A 9268-nucleotide genomic window follows, 5' to 3' on the forward strand; every position below is an offset into this window, starting at 1 on the left:
TTGCTTAATCGATTTACGACTTTTAAACAGAGATATAACACAATGTTGACTTCGTCCCCTTTTTTAAATTTTTTTTTTACTTATTATGTCTGTTTGTTTTGTGCACACATCGTTGTCAATATAATGGAATTTGATTCAACTGTCATACAATTTAAAGGTTTAGCTAGTGGTTTCAGCAACAACTTTTTACATAAGAAAATAAACAGCTGCGCCATGAGCGCATGGTACGCCCGACGTCTTGTTTGGAAGTTTTATGCAATAATCATAAATAGTTTCTGAGAAAGTTTTAAGCAATAACCATATATTGTTTTTGAGACACAGCGGGACGTGTGAAACCCCCAACCCTGTGTTGTTTTTTTTTTTTACAAAAAACTGAATATCACTAAAATAAAATTTTGAATCAAAAACAAAAAGTATACAGATCTTTAGATTAATATAACAAAGAAGTGTGTAAAGTTTTAAGCAATAATCATAAATTATTTTTGAGATACTGCGCTACATGTATAAAAACCCTCCCCTGTTTAACAAAATACTCAATAACTCAAAAATAAAATTTTGAATCATCACCAAAAGATATACAGATCTTTAGATTAATATAACAAAGAAGTGTGTAAAGTTTTAAGCAATAATCATAAATTGTTTTTGAGATACGGCACAACATGTAAGAAAAACCCTCACCCTTTTTTTTACAAAATACTCGATAACTCAAAAATAAAATTTTGAATCATCACCAAAAAGTATACAGATCTTTAGATTAATATAACAAAGACATGTGTAAAGTTTTAAGCAATAATCATACATTGTTTTTGAGATATGGCGCGACATGTGAAAAAACCCTCCCACTTTTTTTACAAAATACTCAACTACTCAAAAACGAAATTTTGAATTATCACCAAAAAGTATACAGATATTAATATTAATATAACTAAGAAGTGTTTAAAGTTTTAAGCCATAATCAAGAAAAGTTTTTGAGATACGGTGCGACATGTGAAAAAAACCACACCCCTGTTTTAGTTACAAAGTGCCGTAACTCAAAAAGTTTAAATCCTATTTTCACCAAAAAGTATACAGATCATTTGACCATCATAAGAAACAACTATATTAAGTTTCATGAAATTTGGATAAGTCGTTCTCAAGTTACGGTGCGACATGTTTACACCAGACAGACATACGGACAGACGAACAGACAGACAGACAGACAGACAGACAGACAGACAGACAGACGGACAGACGGACACCGGACATTTGTATACCATAATACGTCCCGTCAAAATTTTGACGGGCGTATAAAAAAGCCAGGACTATGACAGTTGTTATTGTTATTCGTTTGATTTCTTTGAGCTTTTGATTTTGCAATTTGATTAGGTACTTTCCTTTTTGAATTTTCCCCGGATTTCACCATTTTTGTGATTTACTATGTTGCCACTTTTTTCAGTTATAGTTACTCGATGTGAAACCCTGCATCTGAGAAATCGTTGCAAAACCATCTACAATGTGTCGAGCCTCTTCGGATTTATTTAGAGTTGCATATGTATGCTGTATGTATCTGAGACATCGTTGCAACATCATCTACAATGTGTCGAGCCTATTCGACTTTATTTAGAGTTGCATATATATGCTGTGTGTATTTTGATTTAGAATCCACTGGTTTACTCTTTTGTCATTAACTTAATACCGCTCAACAGAGAAGTAAAATAACATATGCAAAGCTTTGGACACTATCAAGATATTAGATTGATTGGTTAATAGCTGCTTAAGACCCAGCAGCACAAATGACATATACAGTAAGATAACAAGCTAACTTGATATAACATTCCTTGTGCTTTTCTTGATTAAGAGGCCTAGTCCGATTTTTTTTTAGTTTAAGTCTACATGAAGATTTTTCACTTATTCGAACACATACACGTACTTTCCCAGTGTCGTATATAAATATCAACTTTTAATACATAATTATCGTCTCTGCGTTCCATCAACTTTTTTATTATTCCTGAAAGACATTTACATTACGCCATACGGAGACGAAGCTATACCAACTCAGAAGTCTTTAATATAACTAAACCAGAAATCGAACCAACAACATTCTATTGTCATTCTTTAAAGCCTCTCGAATATTAATCTTTACTCTGTATTTGAAGAACAAACGTTTTGCTGGAAACACCGAATCCGGTATTTTGATTGGTTGGTTTTTAAGCTTGGAGGAAGAATTGTACTCAGAAGTATGGTTAGACCTGTTTAAACTAGTGACACATAATACAGTAAGTCATTAAATCAAGTGATTTTCAGAAAAAAAACCAATAACTAAGTGGAGTTAGTTGGATGGTACGCATTACTTTTGTGTTACACTGCACTCACTTCAAACTATTAACCTTTCATTGAGGCAATTTGTTAAAATATTTTACCAGTTGATAGAATTGTGAGAAAAGAAACCAAGTTTCAATTTGGTAAACTGTTTGAGCAATTGCTATTGTGATATTCCAAATCCTACTGGATAGACCAATTAAAAATGAGACAAAACGAAGTTGTCCTAAATAAAGGCAACAGTAGTATACCGCTGTTTAAAGCCACAAATCGATTGAGGGAAAACAAATCCGGGTTACAAACTAAAACCGAGGAACACACCAACTATAAGAGGAAGACAACGGAACAAAAGAAACACTGAAGTGCAACAATATCAAACACCAATGAAACGAACTATTAGATAAAATTTGTGGGTTGAACCTGATTTTTGGGTATCCAAACCATCCGCTTAAAGCAATGTTTAAAGTACGGCTAAAATGACAACAAGATAAAGATTATTTGCTACATCACAATTAAAACTAAGTTAAAAATAGTTTTACTTAAATCGTTTCTATCAGAAGTGGTTTGTATTCCCCCTTTAAAGATATCAAGGAGGCAATGAAAATTCACAAGTCACAAGACAGAAGACAGACTAAATTCGAGCAAAACGAAAAAGACTGAGAAAAAATGGTAACTTTTTCTGTTGTGAGAATCTTTCATGTTTATATTTCTATTAGGCTTTCCTCCCATGGCGTTGTTCGGATAGTCGTCAACAATATGAAATAAGATTTTTTTTTATGTCGGAATGGCAGTCTTCTGGAAGCCACCAAAGACAACTAAACAGAATAGCCATTTCAATTGAATAAAAAGGACAGACAGGGGAAAAAAGCGTACTACGTTCTCCATATCCAATCTACATCCACATATTCGATAAGATATAATGTTAGCTCTGAAAAATTCACAATTCATGAAATATGTCGAGCTCTTAAATTGGGTTCAGACTATGTTCAATTTGCTAGGAACCTATAAGTTATGTTGAGATGCCGTGTTTTTTAAATTCTATATTTTGAAATTTGGTAATGGGTCTTAATATCTAACCGACATGTTCAGATTGTTCCAAAAAGTAAGTTTTGAGGGAATATTCGATTATGAAGTGAAAAGTAAAATCACAAAAATATTGAACTCCGAGTGAGTGTCAGCCAGCAAAATTGTAAACTGATATTTTGTACTTTTGAAAAGGATATTGTCTTTTACTTTGAATGTTAGGAGACAAAATGCTACATAAAAATTCAGGGGCTATTTTTATCTGAATTTCTGTAATTTAAATCCGCTTTATCCGCTACACAGGCACATTTTGCTGACATAAATTTCAATCGAAATTCGTATGATTCACCTAATTAAAACGAGTTTACACATGAAAGTCACATTAATTTCACGTGAACTGAGTATCGCCTCAATCTCACGTGAAGATATTTTGCATGACGTTGATTGAATTTGAAATTAGATGTCATTTGAATAACTTTATTTTTGAAATTCACGTGAATTTTTTTATGTGATTTTCAAATGCAATTAATGAACAAGCTCGGTTGGGGTGAAATTCGCATGAATCTTAATTTACTTGAATTTGTCCTTGTGTACGCTTTGGTTTTTATACCCCATTTATGGGCATTGTGTTTTCTGGTCTGTGCGTCCGTTCGTTCCTCCGTTCTTTCGTTCGTTCGTTTGTTCGTCCGTCCGTTCGTCCGGCTTTAGGTTAAATAAAAGTTTTTGGTCGAGGTAGTTTTTGATGAAGTAGAAGTCCAATCAACTTGAAACTTAGTACGCAATAATGTTCCTTATGATATGATATTTCTCATTTTTATGCCAAATTAGATTTTTTACCCCATTTTCACGGTCCACTGAACATAGAAAATGATAGTTTGGATGGGGCATCCGTGTAAAACCCACCCTTATTTTTTTTTATCAAAACAATTCAGCTTTGAAGGGTGCGACATTATAAAAACAAATTTACTCACTTTTTCAGTATAACATATTTACGATTCTCAATAGATTATGTTTCTTAATAACCAAACACGAGTGCGCATAATAGTAGTTGATGTCTTTAAAAAAAGGTAAATTCTAGAATACTGTACATCGAACAAGGCCGTCTTTCACTCTTTTCCTTTCACAACTCAAAACCCCTTTATATTGTGTAGGCCAAACGAGGACACGATTGGTCATAATCGTCAAATAATAAGAGCTTGCAATACTGTAGGGATTCATGTCTGTTGCTGAAGACTACACATGAGGCTCTCTGGAAGTATTTTTGTCCTTTATGTAGCTCATTTACGTATACCTCGCATCTCCTTTTATTAATATCTTTACGTCTGCATTATTTTCTCCTGACGAGAGGATTTGGTATGTGTCTATATTTATTATTGTACTATGTATATTATACAGTTTGTTTATAATAACATTAACGTTACTAATTTTCCTGCAACAGATGCGTATTTCAACAATAAATGTCTCTTCATACGGGGCGCCGAATGGGACTCTTGTGGTTTTGTACTCAAAATTCAATTTTGTACGGACAAAAGTGACTTTTGTTCAACAAAAATAAGTTCAGTTTAACAAAATTTGTATCATACTACAAATTTAAAATTTTGTCATACAAAATTATCTATCAGCGGACAAAAGTCACTTTTGTCATGACAAAATTCATTTTTGTTACACAGACTTGAATTTTGTTACCTAATTTGAAAATTGGGCGACAAAAGTCAATTTTGTATTCAAATTAGTTTAGTTTGGTTTCTGTGAACTAATTTGCATACAAAATCGACTTTTGTTACACAAAATTGACAAAAATGAATTTTGTCTCAACAAAATTGACAAAATTGACTTTTGTCTCAACAAAATTGACAAAATTGAATTTTGTCTCAACAAAATTGACAAAATTGACTTTTGTCTCAACAAAATTGACAAAATTGACTTTTGTCTCAACAAAATTGACAAAATTGACTTTTGTGAGACAAAATTGACAAAATTGACTTTTGTCTCAACAAAATTGACAAAATTGAATTTTGTCTCAACAAAATTGATTTTTGTCTCACGAAAGTCAATTTTGTCTCACGAAAGTCAATTTTGTCTCATAAAAGTCACTTTTGTTGTTACAAAATTGAATTTTGTCGTCACAAAATTGACTTTTGTCTCAACAAAATTGACAAAATTGACTTTTGTCTCAACAAAATTAACAAAATTGACTTTTGTTTTAACAAAATTAACAAAATTGACTTTTGTCTCAACAAAATTAAGAAAATTGACTTTTGTCTCAACAAAATTAACAAAATTGACTTTTGTCTCAACAAAATTGATTTTTGTCTCAACAAAATTGACAGAATTGACTTTTGTCTCAACAAAATTAACAAAATTGACTTTTGTCTCAACAAAATTGACAAAATTGAATTTTGTCTCACAAAAGTTAATTTTGTCTCACAAAAGTTAATTTTGTCTCACAAAAGTAAATTTTGTCTCACAAAATTGAATCTTACCTCACACAATTGACTTTTGTGATTTAATTTCCATATCAGGTAACAAAAGTCAATTTTGTATGCAAATATGTTTATATTTGCATACCTTTTAGACAAAATTGACTTTTGTCATGACAAATATGAATTTTGTCTACAAAAATGAATTTTGTCATGACAAAAATGAATTTTGTCTACACAAATGAATTTTGTCATCACAAAATTGAAGTTCTCACAAAACAAGTCTGTAGCACATAGTTTTGTAAGACAAAATTGATTTTGTTATGACAGAATTGAATTTTGTACAAAACCACAAGAGTCCCATTCGGCGCCCCGTACTTCAGTGATGCTCGTGGCCAAAATATTTGAAATCCAAAGCTTATATAAAAGATGAAGAAGGTCCAAAAAGGGCCAAATCCGTGAAAGGAATCAGAGCTTTGCATGAGCGAGATACATTCCTTAATTTATAATCATTTCTAACATTTTGTAACAGCAAATTTTAATAACACATAAAAAAATCTGTATCTGTAAACCGAAGTACTGGCTCCTGGGCTGATGATACCCTCGGGGACTAACAGTTCACCAGGAGAGGCATCGACCCAGTGGTAGTAATAACATTAATGGTACTAATTTTCCTGTACCAGATGCGCATTTCGACAATACATATCTCTTCAGTGATGCTCGTAGCCAAATATTTGAAATCCAAAGCTTATATAAAAGATGAAGAGCTATAATCCAAAAGGTAATTTTGTAGACACCTTTGTGACATTTCAATAAAATATTTTTTAACAATTATTCACAATCTCAAAATTATATATCCACCTTCTTGTATGGCCATTGTGAATACAATCAACCTGTGATGTACATGTACATAAGAAAAACACTTATTTTGTTTACAGATGGTTTTACCGATGTTTTTTGTATTATCAAATCATAACACTAATACATGTTCAGATATTTACTGTGTCGAGTACACCTTTTGGATGAAAATATGGTGACTGCCAATTCAATTGTAGTAAGTGTAGGTCATTGTTTTATTACTTAACTTTTGGAAGTAGATATCAAGTGAAAGATAAGTTTATCATATACATTTTAGCTGTTTTGAAATATCATGAGCATGACTAAAACGATACAACACCCTGTGTGTTACTGAGTCAACGATCAACTAAAGGCAAGTATGATAATTCCATCATATTTGCAAAACAAAGAATCCGATAAGGAAAATAAAAGCGTATGAATTAGGCGCTTTTCTTGGTTAACCTTCATCGATTAACCTCAGAACCATATTTTGAAAGACTGAGATGCAGATCGAATTACTTACTCAGTTATATGACCGAATGGGATCAAAAACTAAAGAGTAGCAAAACTTTATAATTCTAAAGTATACTCTACCTAGTAGGGAGTTGGAAACTTATTATCTTAGTAACATCTCAAGGTTATCATCGGAGACTGACAATCCAAAAGCAGCGGTATCCACTGCAGGACTCCCTTTTTAAAATTTGTTTTTTACATTTTATTTGAAAATACTTTCGGATAGAGGGAACATTATTTTTTACTAATATTGTTAAATCGCATTGAAAAGATTTTGAACACCTTAAATAAGTAAAACTAAGTTAATATAAGTTGAAATATCAAACAATTATTTTCAAATAAATTATAGAAACCAAAAATAAAAAAAATAAAAAAGGGGTGCTAATTCCACAAACGCCTGTGGTATCCACCCATTGCTAAGTTAATGAACATTCTATTGAAAAATAGTTCAGAACCTTAAAAATTGACTCGTTTTCCATAATCTGGCACCACGATTTGTTTTGCAATCAGACTATTACAAGTTACTATTTCAATTTGAAAACGTAAATGTGAAAAATATATTCATTTGGGTCACGGGAGACACACCAATAAGTCGTTTAGTATATTATTATAGAGTTTGGTTTAGTTTCTAGAACATTATTAACTTTAATAAATGTATTAATACAGATTCCGGATTTACAGTTGTATGTATTATAAGCTAATTTGAAGCATGCATGTGAAACTTTGCCACATTCTTATTTGCCCCCCCCCCTCCCCGGCACACATTGTGACAGGGGAATATTGATATGTTCACTTTGGTCTTCGTCTTGCCAGCAGTTAAACTAGCGCTAAAGTCAGACGTATGTTTTGCTGTGCGGGTGTACAAGTTTACAGCCACGTCCGGTTATATTGTATATAACTTCAATTTAATCTCTCTTGTACAGAGAGTGTCACGTTCTCTGCGCGTTAAAATCGTGAAACTCGTCGAGGGGTTCGTAGGATAACTGTTGCCAGGTAAAATATATATCGCTATTCTATATATCCTCATTTTTCAGTGGCAGTTAAAATTTCTCCTATCTTCATTTCGGACATCCTATACTACAAGACCTACCTATTGTATATATTGTTAATTTGTCCTCGAAGTATTTGCCACTGGACGTTTAGCAACCAATAATAAATCAATCTTACATACCTGTCTCTATTCTGAAACCGGAATATCAGTAGGTTTCGTTAGTTCATGTCCCTCGTATTCGTTTTTTCATTTATAAATTTGAAATATTTTATGCCGTTTATTTCCTCGTATGAGTTATTTCGGGTTTTCTACAGTTGACTTATGAATAAGCCACCAACAATCAATCAATATATTTAGATATATGTAGTAAATCCAATGGTGACAGGTAGTAAAAGAAAACGGATCCTTTCAAGTCGTTTGTGCTACAGTAAAGGAAGTTTTATGAAAGACACAAATGTATTTTGTATAAAAAAAAAAACCCATTCAAATATCTACTTGAGAGTCGGACTGCCTCAGTTCCTAGATTGAGGCTGTGACCCGAAGTACTATTTTGACATTCAAAATATGGTAAACTACTAAGGAAACATATCTGCAAAACTTCACAGAACAAATGGGTATATTTATCTCTGATAGAAGATTGCTCAAATTTGGACTAAACCATTCAATTTACTTTTACTGGTATAAATATTCAGGTGTGGCAGATGTGTTTGAGTGTAGCTAGTGGGGGAGGGGAGGGGTTTGGAGGATGCATAAAAAACGTTTAACATATATTGTGTACAATTTGGAAATTAGTATGGCGTTCATTATCACTGGACTAGTATATATTTGTTTAGGGGCCAGCTGAAGGACGCCTCCGGGTGCGGGAATTTCTCGCTACATTGAAGACCTGTTGGTGACCTTCTGCTGTTGTTTTTTATTTGGTCGGGTTGTTGTCTCTTTGACACATTCCCCATTTCCATTCTCAATTTTATCCAGGCAGAAAATATGAGTACTAATCTTTCAATCTTTGAAAGTTTGCACATTTCTCTTCATGTTTGCTACATGTTTGCTACATGTATGCTCAATGCACCATCGCCTATCATAAATTCTAACCCCTCTTTTATCTATAATTTTGATTGCCCCTTGATATTGCCTTTCGATTACCTTTTATTTTTACCATTCTTAATTCTTTTATGACTCATGAAGT

The sequence above is a fragment of the Mytilus galloprovincialis genome, chromosome 8 (assembly GCF_965363235.1).
Source record: "Mytilus galloprovincialis chromosome 8, xbMytGall1.hap1.1, whole genome shotgun sequence".
In the NCBI taxonomy this organism is placed as follows: domain Eukaryota; kingdom Metazoa; phylum Mollusca; class Bivalvia; order Mytilida; family Mytilidae; genus Mytilus; species Mytilus galloprovincialis.